Here is a 15,143-nt window from a genome sequence, read left to right as displayed (position 1 = left end):
AAAATCTTTAGTAACAGCTGATTTTGAGAACTGTTTCTCCAGATTAATTCAGCACATTTTTGTTATCCCAGTGAGCATGGCAGAGCAGAAAGTCAGTCAAAAAACCTCAAACCTTGGATTGTTTAGCAACAAAAATCAAATCACTTTCACTATTGACCCTTTATAACAAGTTTAATAAAGATTTCTACTTCAGTAAACATGAAAAGCTTTTGTAGGAAAGCACTGTTGAGAGCCATTAAGATGAAAGCAAAAGAAAACCAGCCATGCTCTCATCAATTTGATGCTAAATGATCGATTCAATTTTTCGGGATGTAAATGACCACTAGCTAATCAGGCTCTTTACTCTCTTCTCTCAGGTCTTTTCCTGGCCTTTCTTTCAAAGCCCTTACACCTTCATTCAACCTTCTTCTGGACTCACTCTTTAAAAGCTGCTCTTTCTGGAAGGCTCAGAGCAGCTGAGAGAAACTTACATGCCTGCCTTCAGCTTGCCTCTGGGTATTGTTTTTTAGCCCCTAAACCACCACACATCCAGCTCTGAGGTACAAACTGCACAACAAGGAGCAATGCCTTCTTTTTGCTCTCAGACCTTGCATCAAAAAGAAAAACAGAACAGCATTACAACCCCTCATCAGTACTAAAAATGAGGCAAATATAATAATCACTTCTCAATTTTTCTATGCTATTCCATGTTTCTGTGGTTCTGGAAAAACTTACATTGAAGTAAATGAACTTTATTTAGTGTCAGAAGTCTTGCTTTTTATATTTCTTATTATTCATCCCTATCCTAGCAAGAACATTAGTATTGTTTGAAGAAGTTGTTAGTTGTTTTTCTGAGTCTCATCACTATGGGCCTTGATATTGTTTTTATTAATTAATAATCATTATGTATCAGTGTCTTGCTCATTTGTTCCATTTAGAAGTTAATTCCTGTCCTCAGATGCCATTGGTTTGAATAGGAGTCTCTTGCATACATCCAGTATTTTGTCTTTCCTGTTTGTGGGCTTTTGTTTTGTTTTAGTACTTGGAAAAAAAAAAAAAAAAAAAAAAAAAAAGTGTGAGAGAAGAGAGAAAAATTAAAACAAAAAAAAAAAACTCTGGAAAAACAAATTGCATGTACGTAATGATAGAGACACCCCCACCCCCCAAACTGGGTTATTTTGGGTCACATTTCATTTTCACATCAAGAAAAAACTGGATGAATAGTGAATGGGAAAGTATCATTATAATTGGAATCCTGCTGTTTTATGCAGGCCTGCACATCTGGAAGAGGGTGGGAAAAGAGAAACAGAAGAGTGGGAAAGGCTGGATTTGTCTCACTAGACAAAACCAGGGAGTCTGGAAAGCACATGTAGTCTGGTTACTTAAGTTACAGCGAAAGTTAGCACAGCAAAAAGAAAATGTTCAGCAGCGGGACATTACTCCACACATATCTCATGCTCAGCAGAGTTCCTCTTCTCCCTTTGGAGCTCTACCTCAGCCACCTCCATTAGTTACTTTCTTTGAAGGTGCGGGCTGTTGTCCTCCCCTGCAGGCCCCAGCGAGCACAAGGAAGGTGGCAGAGCGGTTCTCTTCCAGCCAGCCTCCTGGTTATAGATTAACAGGAACAGCCCTGGTACCACAGAGCAATTTAGACAGGCAAACACATTCATTCATGTGATTGATAAAATGTGTTTGCTTTGTGTTAAAGAATCCATAAAAGCCTTTTCTAACGCTGCTATTGAAAAAAGCCGTGAAGGTTTCATTAGCAGTAAACAACTTCAGTGGCTTATCTGGGTCACTATGGTGTTGCACACACGAGTCTGCACCCGGTGGCCTTTGTAGCCCTTGGGAGGCTTTGTCTTGGACTGCAGCTGAGCCCCAAGCCAGGAAAGGAGCAGGGGCCTGGCTGGCCCCATAACTGTGAGAATGCTCTCCTGGTCTCACAGGTGGGGGGAGCACACTGACCTCGGGGATGCCATTTTGTGGTCACTCTGCAGACAGGATGAAATGCTTCCTTGCTCCCTCTCCTCCACAGAGCTCCAGAGCGTGCAGCCTGGGCATTTGTACATTAAAGTCCAGAAGAGAGGCAGTGCATGCTGTTTGCTAAATATATGCTACAGGAGGAAGCCAGAAGGCTGCATTTCTATTCAGAGACAGTGACAGTATGGTGATGTACTGTGAGGAAGTATCACATAACCCCAGCGCTATTAGTTTTATTACTATTATTTTGTCATCTCCATCTTATTTAGCTCTCCACTTATACTTCCAAATCCATCATACAGCATAATTACATTCAATGAATGAGCTCTCAAGTTACATTACAAAAAGAAACTCATTCTTAGAAGTTTCTCAACTGAGTCGTAAGCAATTAAAAACATCTCTGAGTGCTTCATTTAATTTTCTTGAATGGGAGAAGTCTTAGAAGTAGGTAGAAGCAATTTCCTTTGCGGAAGGGCCATGAATTCATATTATGGCATATGAATAATGCATTGTTCCATTTAAAACATCTGAAGAGCCAGCACGGTCTGCTGAAAGCCGGACCCTACTGGCAACATAAAGCAGAGGGGACAGTTCGGCAGACAAGTCAAACACAAATAATGCCAAGGAACCCCATGGCTGCCTCATCGCTCAGACATGGGGGGCCTATAGAAGAGAGAACTTTATCTTGTTCCAAGCACAAAGTTGGTTAGAAAGATGTTAAAATCCAGTAACTTAATTAAACCAGTCTACTTCATTAAGGGTGAGTTATTTGTTTCTCTCAGCCACTTGACCATCAAATGAGCGAGGTCCAGACACTTCCCACTGAGAATTCAGATTTTCTGGGGGAAAAAATATTGCCTTAGTGCTAGCATCACTGTAGCAGCATATTCATCAAATCAGCACTGCAAGATTGTATAACTAACCCTTTCTAACTCTTTATAACTAAACACCAACCCATTTTATAACTATATAACTCTAACAATATAGACTGATCTTCAAAACAACAACACACCAGCTCTATTAATACTGCAGCTGCAATTCTGACTGCATAGCTTCACGGCATCTAATGGCACTTTGTCTTCGCTGGGCTCAGTAATTCCTGGCTAACAGGTTCACCTTAAATACATGGCCAACAGAAGAGGGAAAAGAGTGCTAAAGCATGTTTAGGACTGTAACTGGATTTGGGATCTTCCCTTATTTCTGAGAAACAGTGTACTTGTTAAGAAATGCAGCTTTAAAAGCAAAATCTTTGTTCTGACTTAATGTTTGCATAATCAGGACTGACACTTGGAATTTTTTGTGCTCTGGTTAATCTCAGTGCTTTCTGCACAAAATATGAAGCGATTCTCCATGATTTCTATTGGCTGTCCAGACAAAAGGTTCTTTGTGCATTGCTGGACCAAAAGCATTACATAAAGTAAATATTTGAGTTGAAGGTGTGCTACTGATAAGTTTGTACCCACTATCGTTATTTTATGCTGTTCGTGTTGCTGGCTAGCATCCCACTTTGTAGCACAGTAAGTAAATGACTGCTCAGAAAGCTGCTGAGCAGGAATGAATTTGCCACATAACATACAAATTGCAACAGATGATTGCCACTTTAGACAATAAAGATCTTATTATTTTTAATAGCTGGGAGAATGTAGGTTTCTTAGAATAAGTAATATGCTGTAATGACTCACAGGCTATTTTTGAATATGAGAACAACATCTTAATTTACTTTAGCTCCACCTAGAAAGGTCAATACATAAAAAATATGACCACTTCTGCAAACAGAGGATGAAATTCTACCATGCTTATAGCAGGGTTCATCTCCCTTAGCCTTAGCTAACTAAAAGGTGGACAACTGTTACAAGTTATTCAGGGATGAACAGCTTTGAGAGGACACCTATTACTTTGAATTTTAGAATTAGCCAAAGCAACTGCTTCAGATAAATGCAGATGTTAAATGCAACGAAGCTAGGTGAGATTAACTCATTCCTTACCATTGCTTGTGTTTCACTGCCAAGTACCACTGAGAATGAGAAAAAAAAGGCCAAACATGGGCCCTTGTTAACAAGGAAATTCTTCAATGGTGTAGGGATAAATGAGTCAAATTTAGAGTTACTTCTGCCACCAACACTTCCCTCAATCCTACTTTACCCAATCAATAGTCCTATTGAGATACCAGTGGTATTAGGTGGACAGTTAGGTAAATAATGCTGGCAGAGTTGACAGCATGATATAACCCTATTCTTTTTTCAAATGCCACGTGAGTGTGATTCCTATCATGTTCTTGCAGCTAAATGCCAAAAACAAGCCAAAGATTTCAAAATCCTATTATCTCACTCCCAAGTTGAAAATGCACCCAAACTTGTACATGGTGAACTGAAAACTGAGCCATTTATTAGATCTTTTCAAGATCCAGACAAAAACTGTCCTTGACACTGGAAAGCATGGATTTAATTCAGAGAATTTCTAATATATATGTGTTGGAATAATGTCATGTTATTTATTCTGCTCTTGTAGTTTTTGCAACTTCAATATAACACAGCATTATTAAGAATGTAAAAATATTTTCCTCTTTGATTTTTGCAGACACAAACAATTAGTTAAATATTAACCACTAAAATGAGATGATGGCAACTTCCAGCTGCCAGTTCAACGTATGCATGAAAAATGATGTTACACATGGGGCCCATATTTCCCCCTTACCCTACAAGATTTGCCCCAGTGACTTAGCAGAACCTTCTTGGAATAAGAACCAAAAATACTGCCCTGAATTTAAGGGGACATAAACTAAACACATGAAAATGGAACCAAATATCAGAGCAAAAGTATTGTCACATATGTTGATATTCTGCTTAGCAAACAGGGGATTTTTTAGTTCTATCTGGGGACTTTTTCAGGAGAGGAGGGAGGAGGAGAAGAAAAGCAGAGAATGGGTGGGAGGCTTTTGGTTTTACTATTAGTTTTGGAACGGAGAGTTTTGAGCTAAGCTGTCATCTGGGTTTTAAACCACAAGAATAATTAATAAAATAGTCATAATCAGGGTAGAATGCTTTAATCAAAGCTGAAATAATTTCTAAGAGACACATGATTCTACTACAATGAAATGTATGAGCTTCTCCCAAAAAATTACACAGTAAAGCTTGGTGCTGTAAATTGTCATGGCGTCAGAGCATAATTTAACTTGGAAAGGATCTCAGGATGTCTCTAGTCTGTGTCCATCTGGGTCCTGATAACCTCCAAGGGCAGAGACTGTACAACCCCTCTGGGCATTTGCTCTACTGCCTGGCTGCCTTCACGGGGGAAAAGCTCCTCCTCGTACAATTTGGCCCTCTCAGTAAATGCCTGTGGGTTCTCATCCTCCCACCACACCTGAAGACCAGGGTACATAACCACAATACTCCCTCTCACTTGCTAAACAAATGGATCCCATATTTGTGATGGTAATATGGTGCATGTTAATGCACAGAGTATGAAGGCAGAGGAAAAGAAACTATTTCAGGACTGATGCTTACACAAATGTGAAGCCATCATGGGTAGCTAATAAATGCAAAGTATTCTACAATGGGCAAATGTAGGTCTTCCCAAGAAGTTTCTGGTGCTGCCAGTAAGGATACTAGATCTAATGCAGTATGGCTCACCAATTATATGAAATCTTTCCTGTTCCTTAAGCTTTGTATCTGTACAGTGCATAAATGAGAAGCAACCAGGAGTTTGCAGAGCTTCAGCTGTTTCCATTACAGTTCTCACCAGCATGCCATTCATCATAGCAGAACCAATTTGAGAAAAAGGTCATAGCTCACATATTTCAGCAGGAAATTTCTGTGTTCACAAAGCAAGTAGGACACTCTCCCAAAGGCAGTCTCTATGACTTTCTGGGCTCATGTAGCTCTACTTAGCATAGTCCTAAACCAAAGGACTGATGTAAGAATCACATTTATACCCCAACCATATGTTTTCTCTGGCAGCCACCACTGCAAAGACACTATTATTGTAAATAAATAAATAAATAAATAATATATATATCAAAACAGGGTTTAGAGATTTTTCCCTCTCTGTCAGAGACTTCCAGAGACTCTTTTGTTTGCACAGTTTTGCAATCTGGACAGAATAATGTGAAGGAGCGTTTGTCCTCCAAATCTGATTGATAAGCAGCTAACTTCCCGTTGTCTCCAACAAGCTTGGAGTGGAAGAGTATATATTGACTGTCTATAGCTTTTCTCAGAACTTCAAGATGGTGGAGATATGTATCTGATAGTGGAGAGTATACATCAGTGCTCCATTCTTATATGTTCACTATTTAAGTGAGGGTCCACAGTTTCCTAATCTAGACAGGACCTTTAGAACACAAATCATCAGTGCTCCTGCATGGTACCAAATCACCCTTATTTATATGCAGCAGATCAACGGCCTGTAATGCAAATCATCATAAAACCTCCTGCACTCAGGGCACAGAGCTGCCACTGACATTACCCTTAGCTCAGAGGGTCAGTCAAGGAAAAGGCTGACCACTGACATGGAAGCTCCCTTAGACAGATTGCATTAACAGAAAAGTGACTGTAGTTTCTCAAAGTTTCACCTTGTTTGACTGGAGCCTCCAGCAGCATCTCAGGCAAGCTCTGAGGACCAATGAGTCTCTTGTGCCGTATAAAAACATGCAACTATGAGGAATTACTGTTGCTGTAAGAGTAGCAGGTTGATTGTACAACACAAACTGTCAAGTATCAGATTGCATTACTGCTTCCCAATACTAAGAACATGTAAATGGCAAGAAAAAAGGTAACACAGAGAGGCTGCTACAGATAGGAAGACTGTTCAGACAGTTATCTTACCCAAGCAGAAAAAAATCCTTTACTATGAGTGTAGTAAAGCATAATTTCACACCTTTCTACCCACCCTCTAGAGAGATTTCAACAATCTGAAACCTTTGAGTTCCTTTGAAGGATAAGAGGAATGTAACGATGAGTTTTCTAATGAGAACAATTTTTTCTAGCCTACTCTACCAGATCATGGTATGTATTACAATGGAAATGGTCTCAGTGAGTGCTTTTTGAGTTCCTCCACCATAAAGCTAGTCAGCCACCCATCCACGAGGTCACCAGCTCTTTGCTAAGCCAGCCAGATGATTTATGTGCTGAGGCAGATGAGGAAACTTCTTGCATTGCTTTCTACCACCCACTTCAAAAGTATGGTAACATGAAGCCAGGTATACAGTCACATCTGAACTTGTCACAGCCTTCTTTTCTACCATGAATATTTGATTATTATTTAAGTATAATCAAGATATAGATACTCAGGCCCAAAAGAAGCACAGGGCAACAATGAAACAAGTAGTTAGCATCCTACCATTAAGGTTCTGGTCTGAAATTTCAGTTTAACTCCACATTTTTTAGCCTGATCTTGTGCAAATAATTTAGTGTCTCCAAGCATTTGATCCTTACCTGTAGAAACAATTTTAAAACATCCCTTTTGCATTCCACTATTTGTTTGTCATTGTCCTTTTAGACTTTCATCCCTTTGGGGAAAATACCACCATTTTCTCCTTGTGAGATCTACACAGTGTGCAAGAGTAAATCCAGTTCAGGTAGATGGTCCTTTGTAAGGCACCATGTACCTTAGGTTCTAACTCAGGCAGAGTTAGTGTCTCAACCACAACCAGCTGTTGGAGCTTCCATCCTGGTTTTGGGGCAGGGTCTTTAGTCTGCTCTGAGCAACACGCCTCCCTCTCCCCAGGACCCAGCTCATACCTACATGAGCAGCAGCCACAGTTTAACTGACGCTCTAGGCAATAACATAACACAAGGTCTTAGCACAAGTTTTACCTGAAGGAGGATGAATGTGGAAACACAGGATACAAACAGTGTAGCAACAGCATAAATTATCTGGTAAGATTAACTCTACGTTTATAGCCCGTCAGCATTCCACTGGTCACTTAACAAGAAAAGACGGTTTAGGAATGCTGTTGGCATTCATGGAGCCACTTCTGGTTCTGGATGCATTTTTTTATTGGAGTGAAATGAAATAAAATTAGTCTGCAGCAATATATAGCAAATATAACAAACAAAGAAGGTGGCAGGAGCAACAGGTTTGGGTGAAATATAACATTTAACACTCTTTTGATAGTCTGAGCACACATAAGGAAAACAGAACTTAGCCAAAAAAGCAATTAAAGCTTCAGGCCAAATCCTCTGTGGGCATAAATCAGTTGCCCTGTTTTATACAAGGTGAAGAGCTGGCCCTGAAACGAATTCACCCTGCTGCTGTGTTATCAAAGAGCTTCTATTCACCTCTCCTGCTCACCAGCGCTTGAAAGGAAGCATCCCATGAAGTATATGCCAGAATCCACACGATATATCTCATTGCAATTCCTCATCATATCCCCTCTGCTGATGACCTCTGGACCCTTCCTTTCAAATCCTCTGTGTCTCGATACCCCCACTGCACAAACATGGTTACCTATTTCCTACAGAAATAAACTTTGCCCAGTAACCATGGACATAGTTTATCCAGTCAGGAAAACACACAGGACAACTGTCCATTGTGAAAAAAATGAGAACTCTCCTGTTCCCATTCAGTGACCCCATCCCCACTGACACCAGAGCGGTAATTTTTCTTATCTGAGGAAACATGACCACATGGGAGAAGATTACTCGTTGGAATATTGCAGTCACATTGAGCAATGCTTTCTTTTTCCTCCTCTGTAATCAGGGTACTGAAGGATAGATCTGACAGGATTTTATTGACACAGACTTTTTATAGATCCAGTTAAAAGGTCCCCAGACACTCATTCAGCTTCCTGTACATATAGTACAAACGCACTGCAAAATCGTTAGCAAAAATACATTCTGCTCTGAATAGGCAGGGGATGAGAGAAGGGAAATCCAAAAGACCTCAACGGACTTTGGTATAATATGGCGCATTACCTCTGTTAGTTTGCCATAACCAAGGAGAAATACTTTCTCTTATCATTAAGTGAATTGTAGGACATGGCCTCAGTTCTTATCCCTAATCTATCTGATCTTTGGCATATGTCTCCCTCACCTCATTTCCCTATCTTAACAATAAAGACTGGTTCCTTCACTTCATTTATCTTGTCAAATTAGACATGTACACTAACCCTTTCACCCTACATAATGTGGTTGGAATAGTGTCAGAGAGCCCTAGAACCTCTGATTCAGCCACAAAAAGAAGGTTCCTACAGCGAAACACAGAAGCCACAACACTACTTACAGAATTAACATACTATGTCAAGTAATCTCAGCTGAACATCCAGAAGCACAGACACTAATTACACCTTTCATTTTTTGTGCTTTGAGATCCTTAGCTGAAGAATTCAGCCAGCTATCACAGCAATAGCACCAATACCAGTTAAACTTGGAAAATAATTTCTGCTTTAGCCTCTTGGTTTCACGCGTTTATCCTCGTTTGAAGCTGAATTTTTTTACGCTTTAGGCTAAAAACAAAAGAAAACAAAACACCAATACATCTTGCTAAAATGGGAGCAAATTCCGAGCAGCTTTTGTGCTATGGAACAGTGGGAAACAAATATACACACACACTTTTCCCATTGTAATGAAATTCTAACCATAGTTGTTTTTGAATAGGGCAACAGCAAAAACAGCTGAAGTTTGAAATGTGACACTCAGCACACACATTGTCCTTAATAAGAAGTACATGGTGTGCTGTGTTTGAGGAAGACATGGGTTTTGCTCTTTTTCTTAAATACTAATTGGCTGAAAAAGAATCCCTTCCCATTTTAACAGAGCCTAATAAAGCCATGCCTTTTCGACATCACAACAGCTACCCCTGCCCAGTTTGACAAGCCCATGAGCTGCTGAAAAGATTTCTGTTTGGGGTAAATGTTCACACATAGGTAACATTATATTTTCTGATTCATAAAATGAGAGAAACCTGAGTGAAATGACCTAACAGCAGTTACTGATCCATAACACAGACCCAAGGCTGGATCTGAAGCTCAGAGTTAGTCTAAATCTCAGATGAAGTCAGAACATCCATTTCTTCTGGAAAAACTTGTGATCAGCTGTGTACTTCACTGTGCCCTCAATTGCCTTAGCACCCAGCTGGAGGCCTTCCTTCCCCTTATCCAGTCATGAAAGGTTTGGAAATGATGTTTCTGGATGTCCTACTTTCTTTGTAAGTATCTTCAAGGCCCCTTTCCTACTATTCTGTGGGGAGAAAGAAATGCTTTTCTTCACTGGACACTGCTACTACCACCCTCAACTACCTACAGAGTGCAACTCTCCTGCAAAACAGATACTGCAGTACTCTCAGTTCTTTTACCTATTTATGGCCACATTTATGCCTTCATCTCTGTGACTATGATTAGGCCACAGCAGTAGTGTACAAAGGATTTTAGCTGGGCAGACCCTGGTCCCTCCAGCCAGGGACAGGCCACAGTCCACAAAAAGGTGGGCACTAGGGCTGGTCTGATCCATCTTACTGGGAGAGTGGTCACAAGGGAACCTCCTTTTCCTTTGCATCAGGGACTTGAATGAGAGCAGTGTGGCTATATGTACTATTTATGTGCTATATATGCCATTTGGACCATCTAGATCCTGAGCCATAATTGGACCAAACCACAGCTACTGAAGGGTACATGCTTGACAGCAAGCCAAAACAATGTCATGCCCTAAACTATTTGGAGCTTGGTCATGCATAATAAAGGGACATGGTCATATAAATCTCTCAATTTACACACACCTGCAGGAAGCAGGCTGGCATGGCAGATATCCAAAGACAGATACAGTTTTCAAACAAGAATAGGATAGATGCCCAAGGCATGTAGGGGGCCACAGGTCCTGATATGCAGGACTTCTGTGTATCTCTAGAGAGATCAAGGGCATCTCAGAAACAAAAGCAGATGAGCATTCATCATAATGTAGATGAGTCAGAGCACTCCCTCTGGACAGAAACAGGAAAGGGGACATGTTTACAGGGTTGTTAGTGTTTACATCACTCTTATTTATTGAGCTTTAGTCATGGCCTGCACCTGCCCTATGGCAGCTCCAGAAGCCTAGTGAGGCTCCATAAATAGCTGTGACCTGCACCCCCACCCCTCAACCACTCAACAGCACTTAGCAAACTCCCTGCCTCACCTGCTCCACGCAGCACCAGTGAAACCTCAGCAGCATGTGGTCTTCCACTCCCAGATCTTAGCTGGTTAAAAGTTTTCACTTTAGCAGATTCAAAAGACTACTATTACATAATATAACATTGCAGCAAGCCAAAACCCAGGTTCTAAACCACAAAAACAGACACCTCATGCCTGGTGGCCTAGCTTTCCAGCTCAAATAATCGTCTGTGACTGCCAACACAAGATGCATGAGTAAGACACTGGCCCTGAAGCAAGCAGTGCAAGATTGGTTATCAGGGGTTGCAAGCTCTTCTCAGCAGCATGGAAGGCAGCCATCATTTTCCATCTCTGCAGAATTTCAGCAGAAACAAGCCTTTTTAACCTCATGGAGAAGACAGCTTCTCAGCCTTGGTCAGAAAAATAAGACAGAAGATGTCATGTATGTCATCTATTTGATATCACTGAGTTATATAGAAGGAACAGAGCTGTTTGGCAGTGACCAACAGACTGATTGAAAGGAACACTCTCCCATTAATACAAAACCTCACCAGGTCTACGATAGAGAGAATGGAGATGTGCATCCTTTCAGTTCCCCTGGAACAGATGGGGTAAGTTAGATAGGCCATCAGCCACCTTCACACATCACTGTTTTTAAGATAGCCTGGACGACTGCCTTTTACAGCCATCCATACTTCACAACAGGCTCCAGCTCTTGTCCTTATATCAAATCACATCCACAGATTGTTAGAAGTCAGGAATTGCTAGCTTTTGTTGCTGAGTGACAACTGTATGGTCAGTGCCACGGGCAAAGTGCTTACCACCACAGCAGATACAGAGTAATCTTAGTACAGATATCCATATAGGGTGCCTCACGTATCTTTCTGCATTCTTTAGTGAATTCTAAGTAACTGTTTCAGTTTTGAAACACAGAAGAAAACTAACAGATTAATTTTCTTTACAACTTCCGTATTCATCTTCACCTGATATTAAAAAATATTCTGAGTATATTGATCCCCACTGATGCTTTTATCCAACGGTGGCAAAAAGTTTCATCTTCTTCTGTAGACCCCAAGAAGACATCAGGTCTGCGGGTATAGAAACCAGGTCTGTTATGGAACATAGCAAGAAGCATCCTGTAAATGTTGGGCCTATTCCTTCTGATGATGGCAGTGTGTCTGTGACCCAGATTGAAAGCAGGGAAGCCTCAGCCCTACTGTACTGCATAATCTGCAGAAATTATTAGATTAGTTTCTTCCCAGTTTTCTTCTCATGCTGACTGAAACAAAAATTGGGCTGCAGAGGGAATCATGCTTATCAATCCCAAATTCAAAAAGCAAAGGAATGTTTCTTCCACCAGACACTACCGAAGCTTAGAGTCAGGCATGTCTCAGTACAAAGTTCGTGCTGTAATACCAAGCCTCTTCTGTTTCAGGAGCTGAACATGTCCTTCTTTTGACACCAGAACTGCTCACCAGACTGTACAAAAGACCTTACATGCAGGAGATTTCTCAGACCTATGGAATACCAGGGGCTTTTGCAAATCAGCATGACATACTGTCTTTCATTTAAAATATGAACACCCTCATTGTTGAAAGAGAACATTCTGTTAAGGTCATCATGATAATTCTGAATGGAAAGTTCTTAGAAAGAGATATTAAAGAATAATTGAAATCTGGTTCTTCTTCTTGAACTTAGTGGGGGATGAGGATGCTCACCACTTTGCATATTTCCCCTTATTGTAAAGACACAGCAGAAGAACAAAAGTGTGCTCACTGAATGATTGTAAAACTTCATTGTTCCTTACAGAGTTTTAGCATATTTTTCACAGAGGGTGATTGAGGGGAAGGTTGTTATGTTTTGGCTGAAAAGACATATTACAGAACAATGCTAATCAAACTACTAATGACTATCCCATGGATAAGTGTGGCCAGCATTGTTCATTGCAAAAAATAAAAAATTAAAAAAAAAAAAAAAGTACCAGCATTGTTCAGAGACACTAAACAAGGATTTTTCTGACTGCATTTGACAGTGAAATATGTTGGTACATAAAACCATTCCGATGGAGAAGGCCCAATGCTTTGGTAGTCTACCTGAACTTCATTGGTGCCTCTTCACTGGAAACAAAGTATTAGCAATGCTGCTTTTTGCCAGCCTTTCCTCCTTCCAAGCAAGTGACAGACTGCAAGAACAACTTTTGAGTCCTAGCTAAATGAGCAACAGGTCAGCTTTAAGTATAATAACTGTAAGCTCTAAGCATAATAATATAATAAGACATTTCTAAACATCCAAAAGATTGTGTTTCATGAATAAGCTGCTATAAATGCTATTTAAACAAACTTATCCACCACTAATACCAATGTTGACATTGCCCTGGATTTATAATGCATTTTCAAAGGTCATTAATATTGTCATCATCAAATATCCAGCATTTCTTCTCTGAAAAGATAGGACTCTTGTTTTCATATTTGATCTGATCATACCAAAAAGAAACATTTCACTTCTTTTTTCTGCAAACACTTACGACTCTCCATTCTAATTCAAGACAAAAAGCCTACATATTCCACAACCTCAAACGCTGCACCAGGCAGAAGCTCAGTTTTTGAACCAATCTTCAACTACTACAAAAGACAAACTGGTTTGAATATTTCTAGGACAAGATTTGAAATGCAAGTTAGCTTATAGTAACAGAACAATTGGTGTTATGGAAAGAAAGAAAATACAAAATACAAAACACTCAGGCAATTTTCCATGTGCACCCCTTTCTTCCCTTCAGGATAAGGCAAATACTTTGGCTCTGTCCTCCATACTGACACCACATCTTCAGTTTAGGGCATGTTTAGCCCACCATTATCATAGCTGAGCATCAAAGCAGTTTCTGGACTTTCTTTATCTACTCCAGCAATACAGGAAGAAAACTTATTTCTCCTGTGGGGAACCCATCTTGACATCCCAGTCAACACCCTCAAATGCACCTGGGAGGATCTCACAGATGCCAGCAACACGAGTGATCGGCTCATCTTCTTGTCACATGCAGAAGGTCTGTAGTACCTTGTAATGGTTGCTTGTATGGCAGGTCTAAGCACAGATGATGGCATCAGGTTCCTGCAGCTGCACATTGAACTGATCCTGAACACAAACCTCTTTATGAAGGCGATAGGACTTATTTTTGCACCACTTCTCACTCCCTAATCTAATCTCTTTCTCTAAGAAGGGTGTTTCCATCTGGAGTCCTGTGATGGGTAATAAAGTAGCAAAGGCATATATTCATTTTAACAATGAACACGTACAAGTCAGATGCATTCACAAGAGCTGATCACCGAATGGGTACACCCCAGGACAGTAAATAATTCAGTGTTGTTACCCTCAGTTCTGTGGGTAGCAGCACTTACATGCAGCTCCATTCTGATCTCTGCTGTGTAAGCAGGTAACCTTACTACAGTTTGAGATGAGTGGTAATTGGTGGATAGTCGTCTGAAGATGAGCCAGCAGTGTGCTCAGGTGGCCAAGAAGACTAACGGCTTCCTGGCTTGCATAAGAAGCAGTGTGGCCAGCAGGTCTAGGGAAGTGATTGTCCCCCCTGTACTCGGCTCTGGTGAGGCCGCACCTTGAGTACTGAGTTCAGTTTTGGGCCCCTTGCTACAAGAAGGACATCAAGGCCCTGGAGCATGTCCAGAGAAGGGCGACGAAGCTGGTGAGGTGTCTGGAGAACAAGTCTTACGAGGAGCAGCTGAGGGAGCTGGGCTTGTTCAGCCTGGAGAAGAGGAGGCTCAGGGGCGACCTTATCGCTCTCTACAGATACCTTAAAGGAGGCTGTAGCGAGGTGGGGGTTGGTCTGTTCTCCCACGTGCCTGGTGACAGGACGAGGGGGAATGGGCTTAAGTTGTGCCAGGGGAGTTTTAGGTTGGATGTTAGGAAGAACTTCTTTACTGAAAGGACTGTTAGGCATTGGAACGGGCTGCCCAGAGAAGTGGCTGAGTCACCATCCCTGGAGGTCTTTAAAAGACGTTTAGATGTTGAACTTAGTGATATGGTTTAGTGGAGGACTTGTTAGTGTTAGGTCAGAGGTTGGACTCGATGATCTTGAGGTCTCTTCCAACCTAGA

Source organism: Anas acuta, chromosome 3 (assembly GCF_963932015.1).
Source record: "Anas acuta chromosome 3, bAnaAcu1.1, whole genome shotgun sequence".
Lineage (NCBI taxonomy): Eukaryota > Metazoa > Chordata > Aves > Anseriformes > Anatidae > Anas > Anas acuta.
Note: the sequence above shows the minus strand (reverse complement) of the source record.